The sequence below is a fragment of the Rhipicephalus sanguineus genome, chromosome 8 (genome assembly GCF_013339695.2).
Source record: "Rhipicephalus sanguineus isolate Rsan-2018 chromosome 8, BIME_Rsan_1.4, whole genome shotgun sequence".
NCBI classification, from domain to species: domain Eukaryota; kingdom Metazoa; phylum Arthropoda; class Arachnida; order Ixodida; family Ixodidae; genus Rhipicephalus; species Rhipicephalus sanguineus.
Genome location: NC_051183.1, coordinates 103,632,935 through 103,640,868, shown reverse-complemented (window position 1 = coordinate 103,640,868; position 7,934 = coordinate 103,632,935). Strand labels below are relative to the sequence as shown.

Below are 7,934 nucleotides of genomic sequence, written 5' to 3'. Positions count from 1 at the left end.
TGTATTCCTTTACGAGGTTCTAAACGCACTCCTTGACGAATGCCATATCGTTCATCGCACTACTACCGCCTACCATCCTCAAACCAATGGCTTGACAGAAAGATTCATCCGCACTCTAGGAGACATGATCTCTAAATACGTTGCATCTGATCACCTTGACTGGGGCCTCATTTCGCCCTTCGTGACGTACGCTTACAACACGGCTCCACAGGCGACTACAGGCTTTTCACCGTTTTTTATGGCCGCGAACCTTCTACCACCCTCGACACCATTCTGTCATACCGACTCGATTCATCCGAACCTAAATCCCTTGTGTGGCTTTGGGTTCCAGCTGTCCCTACTGGCTTCTCCTCTAAGCTACCAGGGACCCTACTGTTTCGCTGAGCAGACGTCACCTGTAAACTACATCGTAGAACCGGTTACACCGGCTATACACCAACGCTTTCGTAGTCGTGAAACCGTCCACGTACAGCGCATGAAGCCCTACTACGATCCGCTTGTACTGTGTTCACCGTGAGTCGCCAGGATGGCTCCTTTTTCGACGGGGGACGGTTGTAGCGAAGAGGAATGCCCAGCGCTGCAGCCACATAGCCAGCTTTGCTCGAGGCGCCATCTGGTGCTGCCCAGCCTGTGTTTGCTGAAACGCTGCCTGCGCCTGTACAGCTCTTCCTGTCCCTGCTCGGACGCTTTCCGTATATATATATATATATATATATATATATATGTATATATATATATATATATATATAGTATATATATTATATATATATTATATATATATATATACACACACATATATATATAAATATATATATATAATATATATATATATATATATATATATATATATATATATATATATATATATATATAGGCAGGCATGGTGGCGAAACGAAAGTGGCCGTAGCGCTGCAAACAGTGCAGAAGATTTTCCGTGAGAACAGTAACAACTGATGTTTGTATTTCGACAGTTTTGGCTTCAGGCTGGCTTTCATCAGGAATAAGGGTACATGTTGATGTACCCTTGTTCGTGATGATCATGAAGGCCAGCCTCTGGCCGGAAATGTCGATATATATATATATATATAATATATATATATATATATATATATATATATATATATATATATATATATATATATATATGTTGACTACCGTGTCGCTACCACCCCCAGACCAACCTCACCGCTACCGCTACTGGGGATAGAGCTGTGAAGGGCGCCACCTCGAGGCTGCAACTGCACATTGCAGATCAACTGCAGACACTGTCTGCCAAGCCAAGTCACCGCGTGGCATGGACCGACCACCGCCATGCACTCAGTGTCGCCGAGTGGTTGATCCACAAGCCATGTACGGTTGATCCACAAGCCAAGCGTGCCCGGGAGCGACCACCGTGTTTCAACCAGTGTCGCCCACTAGAGAGACTTCTGGTAGGTCTCCCAACGAACTTGCCGCGTGGTCGGGACCGAGTGCCGCGGTGCAGCTTGCACCGCCCACCACAGACATTCTCGAATGTTCCGCGCGCTCAAAGTCATGGCCGAGTGTGATGACAAAGAGGGGTACCGAGGCTCTGGCGCGCGGGCAGCTAGAGTGAAGTAGAGGAAGAAGGAGTCCAGAATAGAACAGCCGGCCTGCAGCAAGGGTGCTGCCTCTCTCTGGATTTGTACTATATATATACAGGTTGTCCCACATAACTTGAGCCAAGACTTTCAAAATGAAAGGCACTTCAGAGGCACATTGAACCAGATGTATACTACTCGCACTAGGCTATAAATACTCAGGCTATTTTTTATTTTCCCCTAAATTAATTAATTAATTTTTTTGATTTACTTAACTTTTTAATTATTGGCTGAAAAGCCAAAATATGAACACTGAGCTGCAGAGCACTTTTATACACCATGGACTGAATTGTTTCCTGTACGATACGACTCGCGGTGTTATTTTTTCCGCGTTGTAAAGAAAGCCCTCAAAATTTGAAAAGAGGCCACGTGACGGTCCGCGAGCGCACTGCTATAGTGCTGCTCTCGAACGTGCAACCGGTGAACGAGGACGCCCGCGGCGGCCACGGGGAAGCGACAGGGTACCTTAAAGGTGGCCGATGTTTGGGCGTCCGTCTTTCGTTGAATGACGGTGCCAATGACGGGCCGAGCGCTGCCAAGATAAGCGTCCGAGACGGCTAAATGAACCAAGAAAATAGTTTTATTGTCTCTTTTGAAATTGACATGCGTAAAAGGAGGCGACGACGTTAAGCTAGGCACGGGTGGCGTTGGTAGGCGAATGGCATGCGGAGACTTGTCTTGTTTTCGGTGATCAGTGCTCGTAAAATTAAGCCTGTTTACAGAACATGTTCAAAGAGGTCGCCATCTGCTGCAATACAAATTTGGCATCTCATTATCAGATTTTCCGTGACGTTCTTGACCATGGTTTCGGTAATGGAGTTGCAAACTTGTCTTATTTTTCCTTTTAGATTACCTGATGTTGTGGTTGGTGCTTGGTATACCTGACTCTTGAAGTACCCCCAAAGAAAAAAATTAAGGGGGTTTAAATCTGGGGACCTTGCTGGCCAAGCAATGGGCCCATGCCGCCGTATCCACTGCTGTGGGAAAACTTTTTCCAGCCAATGATACGCTTTGATGCTTTCGTGCGCAGGAGCTCCATCATGCTGATACCAGATATCTTTAATCCTAGCCAGTGGAACTTCGCACAGAAAATTTTCACTTGGTCCATCCAAGATATGCTAGATATATCGTTCGCCTGTAAGTGTGCTGTCGAAGACATGTCTGATTATAGTAGCACCGTAAATGCCACACCACACATTGAATGACCGCTGATATTGGTGACGCGCCTGCCAAACCCAGTGAGGGATCTTGTCACTCCAATAGTGAGCGTTGTGGAGGTTCACTTGAGCATTGCTCGAGAAGTTAGCTTCGTCGGTCTAAAGTACCTTGTTCACGAAGCCTGGGTCTTCTTCGTCTTGATTAGGGTCCAGTTTGCAAAGTCTGTGCGATTCTGGGAGTCGCGAGGCTCCAATGCTTGGTGAAGCTGCACGTGGTAGGGACCACGTGCAGCTGCACTACGTGCAGGGTGGTGCAGCTGCACGTGGTGTCTCTTCTTTTAGTATTCTCCATACCGAAGATTTCGAGACACCAGCTTCAGCACCCACACTACGGGCACTTGCCTGAAGGTCTGCAAAAAACTTGGACAGGATATTCCTCTCCACTTCCTCGCACAAAACTGGAGATTTGTGCCCTTTCGTGGTAAATGTCCCAGTCTCTTTCAGCGCTTCATAAGTACGCACAATGATCATTGAGCTCGGCCGCGTACCTGGATGCCAGCGTTGAAACAGCTTGACTGCCTGCCTTCTGTTTCCGCGTGATGCACCTAGGGCCACAACCGTATCCGCTCGTTGCTCATTCGAGTACGGCATGTCAGCTGCTTTGTCACAAACGACAAACGAACGCGTTGTCAAGACGTTTATTAACGGGCACTCAGCGACGGCGCACGGCAGCGACAGTCAAAGCGGGGCCGACTCTCTGCACGAGGGGCGTGCTCTCAGAGAAGAGAACAACCCACTGGAAGGCGCTCGAGAGGACGACCCATTACTGAGTAGGAACGATTCGCTACAATTACCCCGGCTACGAAAAGGGAGCCGCCTGGCGACCTAGCAACTTGTCACTATGAGCGGGTCATGGTAGGGCTTCAGGCGCGCCACGTTGACAATGTCGCGCCCTAGACGGCGCATGTCCGAAGATGGGTCGATGGGTTCGATGAGGTAGTTCACCGGGGATGTGCGTTCGACGACACGGTAGGGGCCTTCGTATTTGGGCAGCAGTTTGGAAGAGAGGCCAGGTGCAGTGGTAGGGACCGAGAGCCAAACGAGCGCTCCAGGAAGGAACGTGGACGCAGAACTGGTGGTGTCACCGCGAATACTTTTCTGCCGCTCTTGGCTCTGCGTAGTAAATGTCTTGGAGAGCTCGCGACACTCCTCGGCAAGTCTGGTATATATACGCATGTGATGTTCAATAAACTTTTGTTGGTAGTTAGCGCTCGTATGTTGTCTGGTGTCGTCTTCTTTGTGTCTGTTTTTCCTGCGCTGCGAAGTGTTTAGGATTCTCCACGGAGCGGTACATCCCTCGCCAGAAGTAACGTTGGCGAATGCGGTGGTAGGTTTTCGATACCCCAGGGTGTGCACACTGCGGATCAGAGTGGAACGTCTCGCATATGTCATAACGCAGACTGTGGGGTATTACTAGTAGCCACTGGCGGCCGTCGCCGTTGTAATTGCGTCGGTGGAGCAGGTCGTCGCGAACGGCGAAATGGTGGGCTTGACGACGCAACAAGCGAGCGGATGGTGTGGCCGATGGATCAGACAGCAAGTCTATCAGTGAGGCAATCCATTGATCCTTGCGCTGCTCGGTAGCGATCGTGTGAATATCGATGGAAGAAACGACCCACTGGAAGGCGCTCGAGAGGACGACCCATTACTGAGTAGGAACGCTTCGCTACAGCGTCAACAAAGCGCGCGCGCGGCTACTTTCAAACGGCAGCGCGATAGCACGGCCCCAGCCGCTCACCGAAGAAGTGCGAACGACGAAAAAAAAAAAGTATTAAAAGACGCCGGCGCGCCTACGCTTCTCCTCGCCCACTCGAAGCCGCCTCAGAGCCGCAGACAACCATCAAACACACGATAAAGCCTGCGAGCGTTCTATGAGCTGCACGGGATTGGTCAAATTCAAATTCAATATGCATCGTTTAACGGTCCAAGACGTGAGAATAGCCTGTAAAAGCGATAGAACGGTCACGTGATAGCAACCGCCTCTCCCATGACTCGACGCCTAGCGACGCCGCGCGAGTAGAACCGGGGAGAGAAATCTCGAACTGCAGCAGCCGTTGAGGCATTTCATCGTTCTGTCGCGTTTCGCCCTATCTAAATGAATCAGAATCAAACTGCTGTTTTTTTAAAGACGATAGTCTTTCTTGGGATACTTAAACGGAGAAATTTTGGTCTGTCCTTCTGTCTGTCTTTCTGTCTGTCTTTCTGTTTGTCGGCACGTCACTGGATTCAGCCACTCGGCCAAAGTTGAACCACTTGCCCAAGGGCCAGCCATCTTTGACTGGTACGGCTGTTCATACTTGTGAACGATGTCGATCAAAAAGTAAATATCACGCATATTTGAGGCGCAACTTCACTAGGTAAGTATTAGGGGGTGTGTTCCTTTAATAGAAAATGCATACACACGTAATTCCAAAGACCCTACTTTCTTAAGCTGCGCTGAAAAATGCGACTGCGCTGAAACTTGCCTTCCTCTGTGCCCTCTTCACAAGCTCATTGTTGTGTTTCGGTTTCGGTTCTGTATTGCACTGTACAAATGCTATGGGGCGCCGCTCCGGCATTCCTATTTTACGCAGGCGACGTGTAAATAAGAGTGTGTGGAGAGCACTAATTGAGTGCGGACGTTCCGTCTGCTTCAGCGCATCGCGCCAAACCGCGTCTTCGGGCTGGTTGGCGTCCCCACCGGTCGTGTTGGTCACCGCCGGTCTTCGCCTGCTGCTGTGCCGGGACTACCAGCCCGCAACACAGCACTCATGTTTCCCGACGTAATTCCAGATGGCGCCCATATCTTACGCAGCGCCTCTTCTATCGTCTGTAGACGACATTTGCAGCGAAGCACGCAGATACGCGGCCAATTTTTTTCCTCGCAGTCGTGACCGCTTTATAACCGCTGCAGCGCTCGGCCAGAAGCGTGCATTTGCACCGTCATTCAACGAAAGACGGACGCCCAAACATCGGCCACTTTCAAAGCACCCTGTCGCTTCTCCGTGGTAACCGCCGGCGACCTCGTTCAGCGGTTGCACGTTTGAGAGCAGCACTATAGCAGTGCGCTCACGGTCCGTCACATGGCCTCTTTTCAAATTTCGCGGGCTATCTTTAAAACGCGGAAAAATAACACCGCGAGTCGTATCGTACAGGAAACAATTCAGTCCGTGGTTTCTAAAAGTGCACTACAGCTCAGTGTGCATATTTTGGGTTTTCAGCCAATAAATAAAAAGTGAGGTAGTTAAAAATAATTAACTAATCAGTCCAGGGCAAAATAAAAAATTAGTCTGAGTATCTATAGGCTAGTGCGAGTAGTATACGTTTGGTTCAATTTGCCTCTGAAGTGCCTTTCATTTTCAAAGTCTTGGCTCAAGTTATGTGAAACAGCCTGCATATATATATTATGAAGGTCGCCGCTCAGTGAGGGCGCCTCAACGATGAAGCAGTCCTTGGCCCGTATTCTCAAAAGGCAACAATCGTAAAAGTATCGCCTTTGGTGCGCACTGATTGGCTATTGAGCAAACCGGAAATGTTAGGGCGCCATCTGGTAATTCCGCCGACGTCAATTTTGCGTCATCGTGCTCGACGGTGCTCTCGACATATTTGCAATAAACGAATGAACCGTTAACCGTCGGTTCGTGGTGAAGTCTAGCATTTCGGTGACGTAGGCGGTAGGTTCTAGTATTCAATCCTCGGTGGATATACGCAGCATTTCTTACGCTGATTCTTTCGGCGAGCATTACACTGGGGTCTTGTCAGTACTCGTTCTTTGCCAGCGCGTATTTTTTCATGGTTTGAACGTCCCAGGAACATGAACCGTGCGTTGCTGGCGTGGCTTATCGCGAGCCGGCAACATGTTGAGAGCTTGAGACGATGTCACTGCGGCGGCACGCTACAGCTGAACTGTCCGAGTAGGCCGTGTTAAACTTCCCCCGAAAATACGTTTCACGCAAAGTTACATTCTTAAATTCAATACAATGCATTAAATAATCGAGCAAGAAAACGCTGAAAGCATTTTCAAGACGTCTTATACTTCAAGTAGCCACAGCCAAGCCGGCCAAGCCTGGCCACTGCGCAGAAGCAGCAGCACACGCTGGAAAACGCCGCACTCGGGTTGCTCTGCTCTCGTACGGTGCGCTCACTCCTGTGTTGTGAGACATCCGTACTATCAACGGCCAGTTACAACAATGACGTCACAGGCGAGTGTATTTTTTCACTTATTGAACGCATCAAATTCTACGCCACCAAACGCGATATTACCGCCTTTTGCGATCGTTTGAGAATGCGGGCCCTGCACGTAATTTTTACAAAACGCTAGCGTAAAGGAATACGCCCACTCCCGGGGGGCAAGGGGCTTTCGTGCTGTCTGTCGGCGCTACGCGAAGCAAGCGGCGAGAGCACAGCAAGGACAAAGGTCGGAGCGGCTTACTGATGACTGTCGAAATAGCGCGCTCGACCGCGCCCCTTCGATCAAAGCTCGAAGTTCCTACCCAGCGACACGGTCCTCCACCGGCGCCCCTTCAGGCTCCTTATGGAGCCGCCCAGTGCACTTCATATCTGCGTGAGCCGCGGGCGTCTTCAGCCTTCGCAAGCTTCCGCAAGCGCATAGAGGAACAACTTGGGCAGGATGTAATGGATTTGCAGATTGTACGGAACATGACGGCGATGGCGAAAATTCGCCTCGAGTGTCTATATGACTGCAATCGGAATAAGGGGCTCACGTCATTTGTCGGAGTTGCCAGCGTGTAGCTGAGACAAATTGCTGCAAGCAGTAGCGGTGCTTTTGCCCTGTACTTTTGTCTTTCGGTAGAGTGCGCATCAGCTCTGCTGCGCCCCACCTCTCTGCCAATACACACATGTTCACTGTAAGTAAACATTAGGCCAAGCACATGTTCTTCTGGTATACACTATTTGCGATGCTAAGGTAGGTTTACGCAAATAGTAGGCAACTATGTACATAGATATTCATACCATGCAACGCAGAGACCACTGTCATTACCCCCTGCAAAAGAACTGTCTCTAATGAACTGAGTCAGTGCCTGTTTTACTGGACGACCGAACAAATGGCAGACAAGATACGGAAAACAGCGCATATACGACGCGGACACAGAAGGGA

General features: G+C 49.6%; 1 protein-coding gene across 42 annotated transcripts in view; it reads right to left on the bottom strand.

Moving 5' to 3' along the window:
* The window catches only part of LOC119402282 (uncharacterized), a 330,925-nt gene that overhangs the window by 128,543 nt on the left and 194,448 nt on the right, over window positions 1–7,934 (bottom strand). The gene's annotated exons all lie outside the window — the stretch shown is intronic.